Consider the following 16104-nt stretch of genomic DNA (forward strand, 5'->3'; position numbering starts at 1 on the left):
TCAAGAGAGAGATTTCTTAGATGCATATTCGTGGCGTAGCAACCAATAAAAATGGACCCGGTGAATGAAAACAAACTTCTTTTCAATCAAAAGACAGGGGGACTTACTGTTATAAAGTATGGCCCTTTGTCTCAAGAATGCTGGAAGCAACCTATCATATAAGGTTGGTCACATTAAAATGTTTCCAAGAACATTTAGGAATAAACTATGGAGGTATATATAGATCGATATGCTCGTCAAGACCCAAGCATTCTAATGATCATATTTCTCATTTATATTGTTTCTGATTTGGACTTTGCAAAAAATAATTTAATATGAAGATTCAGCCGCAGAAAAAAATGGCATTGTGGAGTTCCCCTAGGTAAAATATTTTTGGGTTATTCATTTGTTTTTATAACCGCTGGCATTGAAGTAGAATCCCTGCTCAGATACAAAGCAATAGAAAGAAATTCCTGATATCCTTACAAGTAGAGAAAGAGTTCAAAGATTTAACAGGGAAAGAATTGCGGCTTTTGGGGAAGTTTTTCCAAATATTCCGGAGAAGTCTTTAAATTTTTCGCACACTCAAAAAAACAAGATCAATTTTGAATGGAACTGAAGCATTGTGCAACTGGCCTCTCAGAATATTTGAAAAGCTTATTTTTTCAAACCGCCGTGCTAGCAAAACCAAGCGTTGTCATTTATTTGGTGTATCAAAGTTGCAAGTAAGTGCTGTTTAGTTCGACAGGACCAAGGTAAAAACAATCTCCTATTATTATTGTAGTAAATCTTTGTTAGATGGCTGAATACACTGATACTTCTGCAACTAGAAAAGTTAAGCTCTAAGCTTTGATCAATGGCATCTACGAAAATTGAGACCTTATTTCCAGTCCCATTTCCCAGTTGTTGTGGTTTACTGCTTTTCCATTACGAAGCCATTTTGCATAAACATGAGTTATACAGAGGTTAGCAAAATTGGGCCATAGAGGTTAGAGACGTCAATTTATGGAATCAAGTTACAATCTAAGAAGCTGCCAGATAAATATCTCGAAGTATTAGCCGATTTCATTAGCTGATTTTTTAGTCAGGGATATTGCATTTAGAAGCAGAAAAGAGTTATCAATTTTTAATTGATGCAAAACCCAGGGGACTGGGGGACTTGGATTTTATTCGCTGATGGTTCTTCTAATGTAAAAGGTGCAAGCCTAGGGATAGTTCTCGTACCTCCTACAGGTGAAACTATTAGACAAGCTATAAAATGTCATTCTATAACTAACAATGAAGCAGAGTATGAGGCTGTAATTGCAGGTTTAGAACTGGCACGGGAACTTGGCATAACCCAGATTATAATCAAGACCGATTCTCAACTTGTGGTTAATCAAATACTGGGGACTTTTACAGCCAGGGAAACTCGAATGCAAGAATATCTGGAAAAAGTACGGGAATTAATAACACAATTCCAAACTTGGAAGGTAATGCAGATCCCAAGTGACGAGAATGCAGAAGCAGATGCATTATCTAATCTCGCGTCCGCAGCAGACGTGGCAAATGATACAAATACTTCAATCGTACATCTATTTCATTCCGTCCTCGAACCTGATAAGAATGAGGTAAATTTTAATCATTTAACATGGGATTGGAGAAATGAAATTATTGCTTTTTTACAGCATGGTACCGTGCCTATCGACAAAACAAAAGCTCATGCACTTCGCAAAAAAGCTGCCCGTTATTGTTTACATCAAGGAAATCTTTATCGAAAGATGTTTGGTGGCCCATTAGCAAGATGTCTCGGACCTTCTCAAACAGAATATGTGATGAGGGAAGTACATGAAGGACATTGCGGAAGTCACGCTGGTGGGAGGTCGCTGGTGAAAACATTGATTCGAGCAGGATATTATTGGCCCAAGATGGAAGAAGAAGCTAATGATTTCGTGTCTAAATGTGATAAATGTCAAAGATACGACAATAATATACATAGACCAGCTGAGTTACTCCATCCTGTCATAGCTCCGTGGCCCTTTATGAAATGGGGAATGGATATTGTAGGTCCTTTACCACTAGCAAAAGGTCAGGTAAAATTTCTACTTGTGCTTACAGATTACTTCACTAAATGGGTAGAAGCAGGAGCTTTTAAACAGGTGCGGGAGAAAGAAGTTAAAGACTTCATTTGGAGAAACATAATATGCCGTTTTGGAGTACCAAGGGAAATCGTCTGTGATAATGGACCACAATTCATAGGGGCCCAAATCACAGAATTTTTTGAAAGTTGGCAGATTAAAAGAATAACATCTACACCATATCACCCAGTGGGAAATGGACAAGCTGAGTCCACGAATAAGGTTATCGTCAACAACTTGAAGAAAAGATTGCAAGATTCGAAAGGTAATTGGCCTGAAATATTACCTGGAGTATTATGGGCTTATCGTACAACGACAAAAACAAGCACGGGAGAAACCCCATTTTCAATGGTTTACGGTGCGGAGGCTTTGATTCCAGTAGAGATAGGAGAACCAAGCACACGGTACGTTCAAGCATCGCAGGAATCAAATGATGTAGAAATGCGGGTGAATCTTGATTTGTTAGAAGGAAGAAGAGAAACTACACTAATAAGAATGGCGGCACAAAAGCAAGTAATTGAACAATACTATAACAGGAAAGCACGCCTCAGATTCTTCAAAATTGGGGACTTCGTGCTTAAAAAGGTGTTCCAATCTACAAAGACTGCTAATTCAGGAAAGCTGAGTCCAACATGGGAAGGACCCTACAAAGTTCGTGACATTGCAGGAAAAGGAGCATACGAGTTGGAGAATATGGATGGCAAGCTATTACCCTCACATTGGAATGCTGTCCATCTAAAAAGATACTATTTTTAAGAAAAGTATCCATGGTCAGGTATCTCTATGTTAAAATTCATTTTTTTAATTATTAACAATTTTACTAACGATTTTAGATGCTAGGCAAAAACCCTAACTCGTGCCAAATGATGAGTCACGACCTGTACGGCAAAAGGGAATATTCTTAAATTCCCAGCCCAGGGCTACAATTAATCTGATGGAAAAATACACGGGTTAGGCAGTCTTCATCTCTAATCGAACCTCCGAGTCCCGCAAATTTTTCTGTTTCAGGAAAAGGACCAAGTTAAGAGGAAAAACAAGTGCTTGAGGCTTCATATTTCACAGCTCAAACACTTGGGGACTGTACAATAAACGCAGAACGGATACGTGCGGAAAATAGATGCGTAAGTCAAGAGACAAGTGTCGAGCAGAGGTTATGGAATCCAAGCATAAGCATACATCATAGTATTCTTTGCCATGGGAATAATAGAGTCACCTCTCAAACCCTTCCTAAAGATGGGGTCGGGACTATGTACTAAAACGGGTTATAAAGAAAAACCTCGTATCTATTGTTCTTCTTTTAATAAATCTGTTACAAGGAAAACAGTTGCGAGAAAGCTATAGATGTACTTTAATACATGTAAATGTTTGTTCAAGTTCATAAATAAAAACTTGTCGATTTTAAGTAAAAAGGCAAGAATAGAATAAGTAAAAAGGCAAGAATAGAATATAAAGAAGTACTCATAAAACTTCTTAACATAAAAGACTGAGGAAAAACTTAGTCACCAAAATGTTTGTCTTACAAGTGTCCCATAAATGTAACTAGGGACTTCCTCAAAAGATTCCTTCAAAATTGCCAAAGGATAACATTAACAATCATTAAAAGTTGTAACATCACTTTCTGAAGCAATAACAGGTGCGGTCACAATTTCTGAAGAAGCAGCAATAGGAGCGGTTTCAGCTGAGCTTGAAGTGATAACATCAATAAGGGAAGAAATAGTCACAGGAACTTCGATTCTCATAGACTGTACCATAGAAGTTTCAACCTCGGAAGCTGGAGTTACAACTTCAAGTACCTCAGTAACTGCTTCAGAGTTCAAAAACTCTTCTGTTCCAGGAGCTTCGAGTGCTGGAGAAGGGGTGTCAATAGTTCCAAGGGATGGAGAAGGAGTATCAGCAGGTTGTTAACCTTTTTCGATAGTATCTATGACTTTGGCCAACTCAGATTGCAAGTCAAAGTTTTCTTGTGTAGCCTCCATCAAAGCATCACGTCGAGAATTTAGAAAAGCCCAACTCACGTCTATGTTGAAATTTTCTTCAAGAGCATTATATTCCTTCTCCAAAGCCTTATATTCCTCTTCCCACATAGCAAGGTCATTTTTCATTATTTGGTGCTCGGCTAAGTGAGAATCTAAGGAAGCTTCAAGAGAGGCATGGGAACTTTCCAAGGCACGAATTTTGTCAGAAGAAATCCTTAAGTCATTTTGAGCATGAGTTAAGTTTTGAGCTAACTCCCTTGCATATTCTTCTTTCTTCTCCATGAGTGCCTTAAGTTCTTTAATCTCATCATTGACTTTAGATAGAGAGCATTCCAGAAGTTCTTTATCCCTTTTAATCTGACCCCAAGAAGCATTCACAATTCCCAACTCAGAAGTTAAGCCACGATTTTGTTGCTCCAAGTGAGCCTTGCTCTCCTGCAACTCCTCTATAGTCACTTGGGCACTCTCAAATTGTTCTTTCCAGTTTGCTGCCTCAAATAAGGCATCTTCAGCTATTTTCTTAGCTTCAGATAGAGCCTTTGTAGACTCTCGCTCCTTTTTCTCCAATGTAGAAACTCGTCCCATCAGCTCAGTTCCAATAAGATTAGCCTACGGTTATAAAGCATAGAAGTGAGAACTTAGAAAGAAAAAGAAGGAAAGCATTTAAGGTTAAGAAAATTACCTTCAAAGTTGAATGAACTATGTCATTCATCAAAGTGTAACAACTATGGCTTTGCATCTTATTCTTTTCGATTTCTCCAATAAGAGGTTCGAGCCAAGTGTCAGCTCTCCCAGATTTTCTTAAGAGGCTTTGATTAGCAGGGATTTCGAGTGTGACACTTCTCATAGTCATGCTTCTATTGCTAGAACTTACTTCTACATGTGGGACAGATGAAGATGGAACAGCGGAAGGGGGAGTAGTAGAAAAGGTAAACACCACAGGAGTCGTGGGAATTGAAGCAGGAACGGTAGAAGTAAACATAGGAATGGATGTAGGAGCGGTCAGAACTGGTGAAAGAGCAGAAGTGGTCAATGCTGACAAGGAAACACTTACAGTTGGCAAAGGAATGGAGGAAGTAGGTGCGAATGAAGAAAGAGGAACTTCATCAAAAACAGGTCCGAGTCCGTCACTCCCAAAACCACTATTAAAGAGATGCTGAGTTGATTCATTCGTGTCTCTTGGCACGGTGTCCTCGTCTGAAGGAATCAAAACAGGCTCGGTGGTCGAAGTTTGAGCAGGAGTATCTTCAATCTCATCATCGTTAATGACTCGTCTCCTAATTCGTGGCCTGACTATTAACAAGGTACCTTCCTCTTCCTCATTCTTGGAACCTTCTCCTATAGTTTTCCTTTTTTGAAGTAAGGTTCGAGCCTTGTCCAAGTCAAGTGCAGCATTACCAGACATGCGGATGGCCGTAACAACATCAGCTGTCATTCCTTTGTTACCAAATCCTGATTAAAAGAAGGATACACAATCAACATTAAGGAAAAAATACTTAATGTGCAAAAAGAAAAGTGTGTAAAAAAGGCGATACCATGCGTTTTAACTTTCCAGCCATGTAAAGCAGAAATTGATTTCCAAGTTCTTTGTTCCTTAGGAGCAATCTTCAAAATTGAATCTACCCAACCACGAAAGTTGGGAACAGGTTCCACATCTCCCATGGTTGCTACAAAAAACCAAAAAGAGACGAAGTCAGAAAAAGAATCGAAATTCTCAAAAACAGGTACGGTTTAAAAAAAAAAAAAAAACCTTACGTGCAAAATTCCACTTCTCAGGGAAGGGAATATTTGTTTCACCAAGTAAATCCACCGTACGCACAGCAACGTAACGGGCATACCATCCACGATCATTGTCATCTTCTGTGCTTACCAAAACCTTCTTGCTTCTCGCAGTTAAGGTAAAAACTCCATGACGTATTAAATTAGGATGGTATAAATGGATAAGGTGAGAAAAGGTGAAATCAACAGTGGCTTTGGTAGAAAGATATCTCAAACAAGCCACTGCTCTCCATACTAAAGGACCAACTTGGGCCAAACAAATATTAAAGAAACGGCAAAAATCGAGGATGATTGGGTCAATTGGGGGATTAAAACCCAAAGTAAAAGGGTAAGTATAAACAAAAGAGTACCCAATCCTAAAAGAAGAAATTCTTTGATTTATGGAAGGAATTGACATTCGAAGACTATTTTTCCAGTTACAATCTCCTCTGATGGTAGGGATTGTAAGTTAGGTCACTAATGTAGGATAAGTATCAGTTTTTTCTAAACCAGCAACTTGCTTTTGAAGAGATTGTCTATCACTTACAAAAGATAAATCATTTGGTACGATTTCATCAACTAAAGGTTCTCGAGAAGAATCAGGAATTTCTTTACCTTTAGAAGAAGGAGTTTTCAGAATAGAACTCCTAGAAGAAGAACCAGAAGAGCCGCCTCGAGTAGATTCTAACCCTGTACGAAGTCTGCCTCCTCTGTCTCTTCTATGTCTAATAGGAGCGTTGGGGAATTTGTCTAAGATTGGAACTCTTTTAGGGTTAGGGTTTGGAGACGCCATTGTTGAGCAAAGATGAATCGAAGGAGAGCAAAAGTAAGGAAGAAAAACGTTTGCTAAAGATTTATGGAGAAGAAGACAAAGGAAGAAAAGGTTAAGTATGTATATGATGGCAACCGTCAAACTTAGAAGAGTAATGATGGAAAGCCTATAATAAAGGCAACTATCACTTCGTGAATAGTGGGAGTAACGAAGCCTTGAAAAAGGGTGCAAAATAGCAGAATCAATCAAAAGGTTACACATGGACAGAACATTAAATGGAAAAGACAATTGAGACGTCAATATTGTCATACGCATTGATTGTGGCAAAAATTCCTTTTTTATGAAGATCCACTTCCCAATTATTTAATTGATAAATAAATGGAAAGTGGGGGGACTATCTGTATTGGGAAAAAAGTTGAATTTATATTGAAGATGACGTGGCGTGACACGTGGACTGGACAAATGGTCAAAGCGTAACAATTGAGAAAAAGGTACGGGAGATGACAGGTAGGGGAAGAGGAAGTGAAATAGGCACGAGAAGCAGTTTAGACACGAGTCTCGTACCAATTCAAGTCATTTAAAGCCAGTGGGTCGAAAGGCATTGAAGACATGGATCTGAAGACAAAAAGGAGTCCAAATTCAGTATTAAATACCTGATATGTTAGAAAATTGGTATTTAATAGGAATGATTGTGTAACGGCTCATTTAATGTCATTTATTGTCCATAATTGTCTCATTAAAGCTTAGGTCTCATTCCTTTACCTAGAATTAACTATAAAAGGAGGAAGTTGTATTGGGAAAAGGGCATCATTGACATCATACTGAAATAAAAACTTGTTTACTGCTTTATTATTATTATTCTCAGAAAATCTATTATTATTTTTTGGTCTCTTGATTATCAGTAACCCGATTTTTCATCTCAAATTCTAACTTTATCCAAAATATTATTTCTTTGGTGAAACAATGATACTTGAGAAATGCACTTAATTAAATGTTGACGATCACATGGAGATATGAAGTAATGTATAATGTTTGGAACTATTAATTTCTGATCAACTAAGACTTATACACTTTATTTCATTAATAGCTCTTTTTAGTTATTACTAGTTTCTATGTACGTGCTTTGCATGTAAATTTTTCATCAATTATTTATATAAAAAAATAGAAAAATAAATCTATTAAAAAGCTATATAAAAAACTCCTTATAAATCTATTGCTAGAATAAAATGCAACAATCATTTTAAATGTTATAACTAATACTATTAAATTAACATAATACTGAATAAAAAATGATTGAATATCATTTAAACCCTACAAATATAATCAATTTAGTTAAGTTAGATATTACTTGTATTTATTATGCAGAAATATGCAATGTGATCGATCATGTCTTACCTAATACTTTTAATGAGGATGATGTTTTTGGTGTTTGTTTTCTTTTGTTGTTTTGGCTATTCTAACATAACCAAATATTTTATTGCCGATTTTGATATACGTGTTGAAAGAGCAATACAAAATTATCTTTGTGGAAACATATCGCGACAAATATAGTTCAACATTAGAGATTATATTTAGACATGTACTTTATTTATTATCATTGCAAATTATAAGCATAATAAAAATTATTTACGGACAAATTTAAAACAATATCCTTCATATTTTACGATGAAAGTTAAATTATGGGATAAACACATGATTGGTAGCATATTGGTACGATATGAATGTATGAAATTATTATCAAAACTCTGATACCATCTCCATACTGTCTTGTTTGGATGATTGTTACCTACTGTACTGTATGCAATGTTTCTTTTGATTGTTACTTAAATTTTATTGTATCGTAGCGTTAAATCCGTCGTTACGTAATGACGAAAAGTGTCACTTTATGTAACGTCCGATTTGGTATGGTCGCGTCGTTATCTTATCTTTTTCTCTATCTTGCCCTTTATTATTAAATAATTTTTTATCCTACTTTTTATATAATAATTCTACTTCGTACCATAATTTTGCTTTATAATTCTGCAAGTTTATTCTTTATATTGCTGGTATGTGATATCGTGAAACAACGACAAACAATACAATTTATTAAGACATTATATTCATCAAACGATACAGTATAATATAATACAATACAATACGATACATTATGAAATGATATTTAATAACCATCCAAACAAGCTATTAGATAAGTCATTTGAGAAATCCATGTCCCTCGGTAATATGTTGGTGGATTATTATTTTTCCTTCAAAATCAACCTGTTTATAAAGATAGATTATTTTTGGGTTTGTCTATTAAAATGCATATATTGACATTGAAATATATAAGACAGTTAACTTGTTAGCGTACCAATATGGTTGGAGACCATTATAAGGCATTAAAATGTTTAAGTATTCGTCCAGATAATAGTTGTTGATATTATCTTCAGATGAGTCAACATTAAGAAATGTTTCTCTTTCATCGGGAATTTGATTGAAACAGTAATTATCTTGAATGAATTATATTGACAATTAAAAGTGGTATTTATAACATGTAAAAATAATATAAAGACTAAATTATCCTTCTAGCTATACAGAATATATCTATTATTCCCCCTCAAGCGAACTTGTAGTGCACCGGATGCGACTTAGACTAAATTATCCTTCTAGCTATACAGAATATATCTATCATTCCCCCTCAAGCGAACCTGTAGTGCACCGGATGCGACTTTTTTTCGAACAAAATGAATGTCAATTTCAATATGTTTGGTGCGAGCGTGATGGACAGGATTATGAGCTAAGTATATACTACTAACATTATCACAGTAGATTGTTGAAGGAGACAATAGTGGAATATGGAGATCATTAAGAAGAGAGAGCAACCAACATATTTCAGCAATAGCATGGGCGACAACACGATATTCTGCCTCAGCGCTCGAGCGTGATACAACACTTTGCTTCTTGGAAGACCAAGAAATAAGATTATTGCCAAGAAAGATACAATATGCCGAGGTAGATCTGCGTGTGGTGGGGCAACCAGCCCAATCTGCATCAGTATAACAAGTTAACGAACCAACTGGACCACCTGGAATGAACAAACCATGATTTATAGAACCACACAAGTAACGTAAAATACGTTTTACCGCAGTAAAATGAATGTCCAAGGGAGAATGCATGAACTGGGCTACTTGACTAACAGCGTAGGCAATATCTGGACGAGTAAAAGTTAAGTATTGAAGTCCACCGACAAGACTACGATATAATCACGGATCAGAAAATTAAGGAGATGTATTAGAAGCAAGTAGAGATTTAGGAGAAAGGGGAGTATTAACTGGCTTACAAGATAAGGGACTTGCACGTTCAAGAAGATCATGAATGTTCTTGGATTGGCTAAGAAAATAACCACCCTTACATGTGGAAACAGAAATTCCAAGAAAAAAATTGACTAGACCGAGATCCCCGCATAGAGAATTCAGACATAAATGTTTTAATTATAGACTTAAGTAAAGAGCTAGAAGATGAAGTTATAAGGATGTCATCCACATATAAAAAAAGAATGACTATGTCTGAAGCAGATTTGTAAATGAAGAGAGAATTATCGGACAAACTATTTTTAAAACCATGTTTGAGAAGAAATGAGGTGAACCGATGAAACTATGCTCTTGGAGCTTGTTTTAAGCCATAAAGGGCTTTGTTCAACCGGCAAACATGATGTGGAAATTGCGGATGAACAAAACTAGTAGGCTGTTTCATATATACCAGTTCATTTAGAGTGCCACGTAGGAAGGCATTCTTAACGTCTAATTGATGAATTGCCCACCCTTTAGACGCCGCTAAAGCAAAAACAATTCGAATGGTGACTAGTTTCACCACACGGCTAAATGTTTGGTCATAATCTAGTCCATGTTTTTGATTGTAACCTTGGGCAACCAGGTGAGTGATGATAGACTATAATTACGTATTTTAGTCGCTTATTACACTCTAATTTACTGCACTTTAATTGAGTTTGCGCTTTAATCGCTAGTGTTTTGCACTAATTGTGTGTTTTATGCCTTGTAGGTGTGATTCCGAGCTATATAGATGTTATGGAATGAATTTAAGTGATTTGAAGCTTTTAAGTCTGAGTAAAACCTCAAGGAATTAAGCCGGGATCGTGTTCGGGGGTCAAATTTGATAATTAAGTACGAAGGAAACCGCGGCAGGAAGCGAAAATTTCAGGGACTAAAGTGCAAAATATGGGATTTTAAGTCCTAAACCCTATATTAAACAAAGGAGGCCGGCCAAGAACAAGAGGAGGACATATTTTGGACACAAATTAGACCTAAGGAGGCGGAGAGACACTACTTTAGGGTTAGACAACACCCTTGGAGGCAAGAACACATTGGGAGCAAGGCGGAGAATTCTTCTACGAGTTTTTTCCTTCCTCTTCATATATTTTTCATTGTTGGTTATGACTTTTAGTATTGTAGTTTTACATACTATTATGAATAGCTAATTTGTTATCTAGAGTTTTGATAGAACCTTTTGTAGGATAAATTCTTGTTATATTTTTATATAATTGAGCCATAGCTTTTCTCTATTTGTTCAACTACGTTTATATTGTGGTTGGTTGAAGAGCTCTCAATTAGCTGTGCCTATTTAGTATGCATAACTCGAGAGAGAGTGCATATTTAGGTAATTGTTGAACAACACCACTCCGAGAGTATATGAGAGATCAATAACCGAGGGTTTACAGGTGGGATTAGGGATAACGAAGCCTTGGGTGCGATCTGAAGTGAGCTGTGTTAAAAGCCAGCTAGCGTAGCTCGGGAGAGTGCGTCTAGTAAATTATCGTAATTACTCGGGAGAAATTTACGGTAATAAGAGTGCTCATGATCGGTAGAGAATACTTAGGCGAAATTATAGAAGACATAGCGGGAAGGATTCCGACAATTGGGGAAATCATAACTCTAGACCTCCTTAATCTTTTCTCTAACCCTCAGTATCGTTAGTTGTTAATTTACTATTTTAATTTGTTAGTTAAGTAGTTAAACACAAGAATCTTAATATCTATAAGTTAGGAATTGTTCGAGCTTGTCTTCTTGGTGATAGTAAACAGCTGTAGCTAAACCTTAGTTCTCTATGGGATTCGACTCCGGACTTGTAAACCGAATTATATTTGCAGCGACTGCTTAGTCCTTTTTATAAGGCATAGTTGGGCGTGATCAGTGAGCCTTATACCGGTCAAGGGAGCCATCAGATTTTTGTTTCACTTTGTAGACCCATCGACAACCAATGACGTTTGCATTAGTGGGAGGCAAGACCAAGTCCCATGTGTTGTTGGCTATAAGGGAGTTGTATTCATCTGCCATTGCTCTTTTCCAGTTTGAGTTCTTGTTAGCTTCAGTGAATGAGGTGGGTTCAGAAGGAAGAGAAGATAGGGATGGGAGTGTAGATGTGTGGGACAATAAAGAAGGAAGAATTTTTGGTTTTAACTTTCCAGTTTGAGCTGGGGTGACCATGGGTTGTAGTTTAGAACTTGATGAAGGTAATTGAAGAGATGTAGACTGTGTAGGTAAAGTACTGAAAAAAATAGGAGACCTTAGGGAGTGAGAAAGGGAATTAAGAGAAGGCACGTTTTGTGTTTGAGTTACTGAAGGATCTAGCCGTGGATTTGGAACCTGAAAAGTAGGAAATTGAGGAGAAGAAATATTAAAAGAATTATTTTGACATCCATATTTTGTGAGAGGAGATATCTTTTGTTGTAATCTAGAAGAGAAAGAAGGTGGCAAAGGAGAAGTCCTAGGTGAAGTAGTAGACGTAATTGGTTGAGAAATAGATAAGAGGGAAGTTGGAAAATTCAAAAGAGATAGAGAAGTAGTTACTGGAAATGAAATACTATGAAATTGATCTAAATTTGAATTATGTCCAGCTGTAACAACATGATTATGTTGACGTAAAGGAGTCCAAAAATTATGTGAGGAAAGATTAGGAACTAGCCTAGAAGGTGTAGAAGCTCTAGAAGACTCGTTAGGAGGAGCCACACCTAAAAGAGAAGATTGGGTCCTAGATGGAGAAGAACTAAAAGCTGGCAGCAGTGATGTTACGTTAGGATAAGTACTTGGAGTTGGAGCTAGAGTAGGAGAAATATTTGGAGTTATAGTAGGACAAATATTTGGAGATATAGCAGAAGACGTTAGAATGGACAAAGATAAGGATGATGGGGATTTAAAGGAAGAGAAACAATTATTTGGAGATATATACTTGGAAATGAGGGAAGGATAAGGAAATGGGGAAACTTACACAAATGTTCCAAATAAATCTCAACTTACCAACCTCTAGTCATTAGTCATAGACTTACCAAAATTAGCCAACAAAAATTGAAAAACCAAATAATAGGGTTCTTTCTCTCAAAGAATCATATGCAAAAATCACCTTCCATATTTTTAAGCGTGATTAGCAACATTAGACATAAGACGGAAAGGAATTTTCATGGAACGGGGTAGCAAATAAGGTGATGAAATACAAAAATCTATACAATATTCCAAAAATCTAAACAAAAAAGGAACTTTTTCGATGGGTATAGTTGAAATTCATTGAAAATATATAGATAAGTCAATATACAAAATTTGAGGAAGATTGGAGGTGATTTGGACTGATTTTGTATCAAAATTCGTAATTAAATCGAGTTCAAAAAAGTGTTCTGCGACACATGTATCAAACATGTATCACGCATGTATCACACACACAGGTATACATGGATATACATGCCATACACAATTGATACAAATATGATACATATGTGATACACAAATGATACACAATGTGATACACATATCATTTTTTTTTCATGTTCAGCTTTTACTTCGAATTTTCAATTCAAACCACCTCAAAACTTCACCAAATCATCCCAAAACTGAGATTCAAGCTCCTTAAGTTGTGCCCAATCTATTATAATAACACCCACTCAAAACAAAGCAAAAATTTAATATTTTTTGCTACAAATAGCTAATTGGCTAATATTAGTAATATTTTATCAATTGGCCAATTTTTGTAATGAGCTACTTATAAATGGACATAGCTGGTAATTTCCCTAAGGAAATGATTCTTCTTGAAAAATGACATGACGAGATATATACACCTTATTTTCTAAAGGATCAAAGCACTTAAAACCTTTATAATTAGAAGGATAACCAAGAAAAATACAATGTCTAGACCTAGGACTTAACTTATGTGGTGCATATTCACGGAGATTAGGAAAACAAGAACAACCAAATACACGTAAATGATTATACGTAGGTAGCCTACCAAAAAGAAGTTCATACGGAGTTTTAAAGTTAAGCTTAGAAGAAGGTCACCTTGAAGGCTCGAGGCCGCGAACCACCTCGAAGGCTCGAGGCCGCGGCCGAGTATCTCTCCTCGAGGGTCGACAACGCTCGACCCTAGGGCAGTAATGATCACGGTAATGGGGGATACAGGGAGTTCCCAAGACACGCAGCTAGGGATGACACAGCCTAGCGGGCTACTCTGAACCCAAATCAGGGCGTCAGTCAACCGTCCTATCCCAATATCTATGTAATTAATATATTTTGTACTATGCGGGGATTTAGCTCCTATATAAAGGGAGTCCTTGTCATTTTGTAAGGTCTGTTGCTTCAGTTACTCCACACGAATATAGGAAGAACATTCTCTCTGCTTTCTAACATACTTTCTTGTTATTATTGCTTTTATCTATTATTTTCATACTTGTTCATCATTTGTTGCTTATCATTGGCCATAAAGAGCCTTTATTAATTTCGACATAACTGTTAGCCGTACCCCGATCGCCCCCCATAGCATATTATCGAGCCACTGAATCGACCCCGAGGCCCTCATATCGACAAGCTCGAGGCCTCGATTGTCAGCCTCTTGGTTTGATTATCATCCCATTTTTGGCTCTTACTTCGTCTCTAAACTTCATACACATAGCATCATCTGCTTAACAACTAGCATAAAAATAGATCACATATTTTTAGAGTCCCATCAACAAATTCAATTGTTATTACCATTTTCACGGTAAACAGTTTGGCGCCCACCGTGGGGCTAAAAATATTAGTGATTATTTTCTTGCTGGTTCCATTACACAACGCAAGTTATCTTTCATGCTTTTTCTTATCCAAAGATCTTTGATTTCAGGTCGTAATGTCTGATTCAGTGAACAACAATATTGAGAACCACGGAGAGTGGTGTGGCTGTTCCAGGTGTTGGTGAACCACCACAAAACCTTGAGAACGCACCAGGACTGATTCCGGTGGACGAAGTCTCATGTGACGCTCGACACGTTGAATTAAGCTCCCACATTAACAGGAGCATACACTAAGGCGACCAACATGAAGCCCAAAAAACCCCGCTCGGGAAGAACAAGAAGTTAGCCTTCATGTTATTTTTGAAATGTTGCAGGCACAACAGCTGGCTATTGCTCAGCTGCAAAGTCACCAGAAAACTCCTAGTACAGTAGCACCGGGGACAGCTCCCGCGGCCGAACAGGTACTAGAAAGGTCAAGCAATAATGGGTCGATAGCCGATCCCGCCATCGTAAAGATGTTTGAGGTCCTCACCAGAAGGATCGAATCGGGCGAGAAAATGATAGAAGCCAACGATAAGAGGGTCGAAACTTACAACTCCAGGGTCGACCAAATTCCAGGAGCGCCCCCGATCTTGAAGGGCGTGGACTCAAAGAAGTTCGTGCAGAAGCCGTTCCCACAGGAAGCGGCCCCGAAACCCATTCCAAAGAAGTTCAGAATGCCGAATCTTCCGAAATACAACGGTACCTCGGACCCCAACGAACACGTTACCGCTTACACCTGTGCAGTAAAGGGAAACGACATGAAGGACGATGAGATCGAGTCCGTCCTGCTGAAAAAATTTGGAGAAACACTTTCTAAAGGGGTGATGATGTGGTATCATAACTTGGCCCCAAACTCTATAGACTCATTTGCCATGTTGGCAGATTCCTTCATAAAGGCGCATGCCGGGGCCATCAAGGTGGCCACCAGGAAATCCGACGTCTTCATAATCAAGCAAAGGGAGAACGAGATGCTGCGAGAATTTATATCTCACTTTCAAATGGAAAGAATGGAACTAACACCGGTCTCCGACGACTGGGCGGTACAGGCCTTCACTCAAGGTCTGAACGAGCAAAGCTCGGTAGCTTCGAAGCAGCTGAAAGAGAATCTGGTCGAGTACCCCGCCGTGACTTGGTCGAATGCTCATAACTGATACCAGTCGAATATCAGGGTCGAGGACGATTAGCTGGGAGCCCCCTCGGGCTCGGTATACCCAAGCAGGCTACTGGCGAAGGAGACAAAGCCAAACAAAGAAAGATTTAGCCATACATCGAAGACCGAAGGAACGCCCTGAGGCGTAACCCACCTTGAAACGACCGAAGGATAGACCGAGGACAGAATCCCCGGGGACTCATCAACGGAGCCAGATTCGACAGGAACGCAGGACCAGCAGAGGCACCTCGCCTGTCAGAGTACAACTTCAACGTCGATATGTCGGATAT

This window comes from Nicotiana attenuata, unplaced genomic scaffold (assembly GCF_001879085.1).
Source record: "Nicotiana attenuata strain UT unplaced genomic scaffold, NIATTr2, whole genome shotgun sequence".
Lineage (NCBI taxonomy): Eukaryota > Viridiplantae > Streptophyta > Magnoliopsida > Solanales > Solanaceae > Nicotiana > Nicotiana attenuata.